The following is a 6703-nucleotide window of genomic DNA, read 5'->3' as shown; positions in this document are numbered from 1 at the left end:
GTCCTGATGGAAAATGATGAAAGGTTCCACTGCCATAAGTGCCTGTAGTTCTGAGACCCTGCATGCTGAGGTGATAGCCAGCAACAGAGCTGTTTTCCATGACAAGTATTGTAGTTCTGCTGAGAAGGCTGGTTCGAAAGGAGGCAGTGTTAATTTTTCTAAAACGAAGTTGAGGTCCCAAGCTGGCGTTGGGGGTTTTCTGGGGGGTGTTATATTCTTAGTCCCACTGAGAAACTGCCTTAGTAAAGGGTGTGAGAATATGGGAGGATCCGTATTACACTGAGCTGAAATGGCTGACACATGGATCTTAATGGATGAGAAAGAAAGGCCTTTGTGTAGTGTCTCAGTTAAGTATTGCAGTATTTGAGGAATGTTTGGTATCCACGGATTTTGGCCTTTAACCTGGTTCCATGCACAAAATCTTTTCCATTTGTCTGAGTAAGTTTTTCTGGTGCTGGGCCTCCTGGCCTCCAAAATGACATTCAGGACATCCTTTGAGAGAAGTGTTGATTGATAATTCAAGGTATTCTCCATGCAGCTAAATTTAAAGTCCTGAGCTGACTGTGAAGGATCTGAGAGTTTTGCTGAGTCAACAGAAGTGGGAATTGAGGTAAGATCCATGGAGAGCTGCGAGTCAAGGTCCTTAGTAATGGGTACCAGTGCTGACGTGGCCAGTCCGGAGCAATGAGGAACATTTGTGGTCTCTCTGATCTGACTTTCAGTAATACCTTGGTCAAGAGAGGTAGTGGTGGGAAGGCATAGACTGTCAATGCTGTCCAATTGAATGATAGGGCGTCCACTTTCCAGGCTAGGGAATGATGAGTCCTTGTGCAAAATTTCTGCAGTTGGCAATTATTGGGGGAGGCAAATAGATCTATGTCTGGTCGGCCCCACCTTTGAGTTATCATTGAAAATACTTGTGGGTGTAGTTCTCCACTCATGAGGATCTGCCAAATTTCTGCTTAATTAGTCTGCCAATATGTTTTCCTTTCCTGGCAGGAATTGTGCTTGCAGTTGTACTTGCTAAGTCAATGCTGTGTTCCACAAGGTCATTGCCTGTCTGCATAAAGGGTAGGAGTGTGTTCCTCCCTGTTTGTTTATGTACCACATAACTGTGGTGTTGTCTGTCCTTATTAATAGTTGTCCTGGATGCAAGAGGTCCTTGAAGGCTGTCAGTGCATTTTGCACAGCTAGCATCTCCTTTTGGTTGATGTGTACATGCATTTGTTTTGCAGACCATTTGCCCTGTATGCACTGTCCTGCCATGTGTGCTCCCCAGGCATAGTCTGAAGAATCTGTTGTCATAGTTTGGTTTGCTGGAGGTAAGACAAAAGGAAGACCCTTGTTTATTTGACATGCTTGAGCCCACCATAGGAACTCTTTTTGACAGCAGGGAATGAGAGGTATACTTGTTTCGAGGCTGTGCCTGTGTTGAGTCCATACACTTTTCAGGTACCATTGTAATTTCCTCATATGCAGCTTTGCATGTGGAATTAGTTGAATGCAGGATGCCATGAACCCCAATGCCTGCAGGATTTTCCTTGCAGCGAGCTGGGTAAAAGTTGTCATTTTTTTTGAAGTATTGAGTCAGTTGTTTTTGTTTGTCTGGCGTGAGATAATCCATCTGGGCCGTTGTATTTAAGCTGGCACCCAGGAATATTATGTCTTGTGAGACTATTAGCTTTGACTTCTTTTTGTTTACTGTGTACCCTAGGCAACCTAGCAGCTTTGTTACAAATGCCAGATGCTGTAATAGAATGGCCTTGCTGTCCGCTTGGATCAGGCAGTCGTCCAGATATGGATAAATTTGTATTCCTCGTCTGCAGTATGCAATTACTGATGCCAGGCATTTCGTAAATACTCTGGGCGCAGTAGATAAGCCAAAGGGCAATGCAGAGAATTGATAATGCATTGTACCTGCCAAAAATCTGAGGCATCTTCTGCAATCTTGTCTGATAGGGGACATGCAGGTATGCCTCTCTGAGGTCCAACGTTACCAGCCAAGACTCCTTGCCCAGCATGGGAAGAAGCTGCTGTAGTGTGAGCATTTTGAATTTGGGTACCTCCAGGTATGTGTTTAGAACTGAGAAGTCTAAAATGGGTCTCCAGGCTTTGTCCTTTCTTGGTACTAGAAATAGCCTTGAGTAAAAACCTTGACCTTGCTCCTTTGTAGGTACCTTTTGAATTGCTTTCATATCCATGAGAGCTGAAATTTACGTTTGTGCCTCTGCCCATTGGTTTGGAGGTAGATTTGGCATGCCTCTCATCCGTGGTAAAGTGAGAAAATGAAATCTGTAGCCTCGGGTAATATCCAGAACCCATTTGTCCTTTGTTATGATGCGCCAGTTTTGTGGAAATAGAGCCAGTTTTCCTCCCAAAGGTGCTGCCTGGGCAATTTTGCTTGGCAGGCGAAGAGGGAAGTCATTGTGTTTGTTTCCTGAAGGGTTGAGATCTTTTGTCTCCACCTCTGAGTTGTTGTACGCCATTGTCTAGGCCCGAAAGAACCTTGTGGCTGGCCTCTGCCCCTTGGGCGTCTGTACCTACCCCTTTGGGGTCCGTTTGATGCAGGAAAGGACCAGTTTTTTGATGGCCAGTTTCTGCCGAAACGAGGAGTTTGTACCTGTAAAAAATCTTGTCTGCATAGATTTTGCCGTTTCTTCCATTTTCTTTAAAACTTCCTCTGCTCTGAAACCAAACAACACATCTTTCTGCAATGGAGCATCCAATAACTTTGCTTTGACATGTTCTGGTAAGGCTTGCTCTTTTAGCTAAGCATGTCTACATATTACAGATCCTGTGACAGCTGCTCTACATGAGGCTTCCAATGAATCAAAACCACAATGTAAGGTATGCTTTCCCACCTGTTCTGCTGCATGCTGCAAATCCTGCATCTCTTTGAAATCAGGTTGATATGTCTGAGGGATCATTTTCTGCTTTAACTGTGTAATCAAGTACTGCTGGTATTTTAGCATGTGGAATTGGCAGTTTGAGGCCCTCATGGCCAAAGTGGCAGACGTATACACTTTCTTCCCCCATCTTTCTAATGCTCTGGAATCTCTTTCAGAAGGTAGTGGATTCTTAGCAGTAGAGGCCTTAACCTCTTTGGGACCCTGGGAAATGGTTTTGGGGTCTACAACAGGGCTTTTATATAGAAACTTATGAGAATCAAGAACTCTGTAGTATCTGTCTGGTTTAGCTGGTGCAGGAGGTAAGGAATCTGGGTTTAGACTAGATTCGGTGTAAATATCATCCAAAATGTCTAAAATTGGAGGAATTGCAAGGGGTCTATGCTGTGGGAGAAGAAGAAACACAGTGTCTTTCCTTAGAGTCAGAGTAATCTTGGCCTTCCCAGTGGAAGTGTTCCCTCAAGGTGTGTAAAGTTTCCCCAAAAGAGTAGTCTTCGGGGGGGGGGGGGGGCAGAGGGAATGGATTCTTCAGCATCTGAGTCTTCATAAGGAGGGAAGGAATAATCCTGGTCTTCAGAGTTAGCTGAGGAAATGGATGCTTGGTCAGAGGAAGGATAATCCTCCTTCAGTCTAGGCCTTTTGTCAGGAGGGGGTTGTGAACCCCTGATAAGGGTAATTAAATCCTCAGCCATATTAAGCATCTGTTTTTTAGGCATAGGGGCCTGTGGGGGAGTCTGTGGACCCAGTTTCCTAATTTTTAAGGGGGCAAGTTTAGCATAAAACTTAATAGAGATAGTTGTCGGTTTGAAGACACCTTCAGAAGCCGAAGGCCTGTCCAAAATCTCCGGATCACCGTCAGGGTTGGCGTCCGAGGGGTGAGATGGAACCGGCTTCCTGAGGCCCAGCTGATTCGGTCTGGGAGGCAGTCAGAATTTCTAATTTAGCGGTAGTCAGGGGCTGCGTAGGTGCCTCGCTGAAAACCGGAGAACCGGCGGCAGGCCTTGCTGAGGCCTCGGTATCTGGTCTTGGCCTTGGCTGCCTGTCCTTATCCTTGTGTTTTTTAATCATTGCTGATGGTTGCTCCGACGACATGCTATAGTTAAATTTTCTGCCAAAATAATGTCGGGCAAAATCTGCCCGACGCTTGATTGTACGTTTGTTGAACCTAGCACAAAAACGACAACCAGAGACGTCGTGGTCTGGGCCTAGGCAAAGAATACAATAAGAATGAAAATCCTTATGAGGTATTTGCTTCCCACAAGAAATGCAATTATTAACTTTGTCTGACATCGGTCTGAGGCAAGAAAAGTTTCCCCAACGGGGTACTTAGCTTTAGAGAAGACTTTGGGCTGAAATTAGATTTGAAAATCTCAGGAGCTAGCCGACCGGCACTTGCAAACTGGTTCTGCTTCCGGCACCGCGCGGCAAGAAAGACTGAAGAAAATGGTGTCGGCTGCCTCTTTTATCCCCCTGTCGCACTGACGTCAGGGAAGAAGCGATGACAACCGACGCCGGACCAAGACTTTGGGATTCGGCAGACTGTGGGACCGCCTGACAGCAGGATAACCCTAGTGTGGTGACTGCAGCAGTATAACACGATGAACATCTAAACAGTCACACAGAGTCAGATGCCTACCCCATGCCTAGGACAGATAAAGCCTTAGAGCAGCTGGGTGGGGCTAAGAATATGACCACTACTGATCTGAGCAAAGGCTTTAGGAAGATGCCCTTGACTCCCACGGCTAGACAGAGCTCATCCTTTGTGACTCCTTTCAGATTATACAATTTCATGAATATGCCCTTTGGGATAAACAATGCCCCAGTGACCTTCCAGAGGCTGGTACACTGTATCCTATAAGGAGGATTATGCCTTTGTTTACCTGGATGTTATTGCCATCTACTGCCATTCCTGGCAAGTGCACCTTCAGCATGTCAGGGAGGTCCTGGGAAGACTGCAAAGAGCAAGGTTGACCATTAAGCCCAATAAGTGTCAGGTGGATATGGCAGAGGTTTTCTACCTGGGACAGAGAGGGAAGTGGTAAGATCAGGCCAGAACCTGCCAAAGTGGAAGCTATTCAGGCATGGCCTGCCCATTACCAAAAAGCAGGTGAGGGCATCCTTGGGGACAGCGGGGTAGTATAGAAGGCTTGTTCCCAATTATAGCACAATAGTTGCTCCCCTCAGAGACCTGACTAGGAAAAACAGGCCAGATAAGATTGTGTGGACCCAAACTTGTGAGCAGACATGCCAAAAGCTTAAAGGGGCTTTAGGAGGACCCCCTGTGCTAGCTAGTCCATATTACAGTAAATAATTTGTTGTGCAGGTGATGCTTCAAACAGTGAGGCAGGGGTTGTACTTGGCCAAGTTTCCTCAGCAGGAGAAAGGCACCTTGCTGTACATCTCAGCCGCAGGCTTCAAGCAAGTGAGGAATATTATGCAGCTGTAGAAAAAGAATGTCTAGTCATAGTATGGGCACTACAAAAAACTTCAGCCCTATTTGTATGGAAGGAACTTCACTGTGGTTGCAGCTCACAATCCTTTAACATAGCTACATCGAGCCAGTTAGCAAAATGCCAAGTTACTAATGTGGAGCCTAGGGTTGCAGGCATATGACATGTCAGTGCAGCACTGTAGTGGGGTCAGTAATGCCAGTGCAAATGGGCTCTCAAGACAGGGTATAGGTTAATGTGTTTCCAGACAGGCTCATTTCTCTCAAGCAACATTCCTCCAGGGTCACTTGAAGAACTAGCTTGAATCTTCAAAGGGAGGACAAATTATATAATGTGAGGTAATGCCAGCTATGCCAGGGGGACTAGGAAAGTGCCTGTGTAACATATGCCAGCATAGCTAGCTGGAGTTTTGTAAAGAATTATATGTAATTTGAATATCAAACTGATTTGTACAAATGCTTGTTTTAAAATATATGAACAGTGGGTCCTGCTGGACAGAAGAGAAATATACATGTATGTCAGACTGTAGTGTTTTAACTGATGAAATGAATATATTTTAACAGAGGTTACTGAAAGAGAAGGGATTAAGCTCAGCCCAGATAACTTTATAGCCTGAAATTAAATTAATTAGGTCAGGGCATAAAGATTTTCTCACAGGTCTGAATGCAGCCAGAGACGCAACATCTGTGGAAAGCCTAGGCCAGGATCCTCCTTTATTGTCCTAAGTGGTAAAGTAATTGCTACAGTGGTGGGTCAGAGAATCAGCAGGGATGGTGGCAGTGTTAGAATCGCTGTAGTTTCCAGATGTTGTAATAAACCTTAGCTAAATTTCTGTGTGTGTATTGTGACATCAGTGCTAGACCCTGGCTCAGTTTCTAGTGAGAGTAGTGCGGGAACCACAGAGTCAGGTGACCAGACATGTCATTCTGTAACCAGCACTGAAATTGTATTTGAATACTAATGAGAGATGAGCACTCTGTTTTAGGACCGAAGATACTCTGCCACTTATATCTTGCTTTGCTTAAGTAACTAGGGAACAGTAAGTCTTCAGTCAGTTAAAAAAATATAATAGCTCATTCTCGCAGCTGCAACTATTAACTGATGAAGGCTATATTGATTCTATACTCAGTTTCAGTTAGCAATGTATACACATACTGTTTTGTGTTTAACTGTTATGTAGACTGCATTTCTCTATCTTGCAATATCACATTCTTCTCACTATTAACTCATGCAGCCAGTTTTTTATCACTGCCATTTTTTGTTAAATTTAATTTAATTATTTGCTAATTATGGTTATATAATTAATTTCTCTGCTGACTTGCTTTGTACATTGTTGATTAATACGTG

The sequence above is a fragment of the Protopterus annectens genome, chromosome 3.part0 (assembly GCF_019279795.1).
Source record: "Protopterus annectens isolate FY-2018-M chromosome 3.part0, PAN1.0, whole genome shotgun sequence".
Lineage (NCBI taxonomy): Eukaryota > Metazoa > Chordata > Ceratodontiformes > Protopteridae > Protopterus > Protopterus annectens.
The sequence above is the reverse complement of the archived record's forward strand: the minus strand, read 5'-3'. Positions refer to the sequence as shown.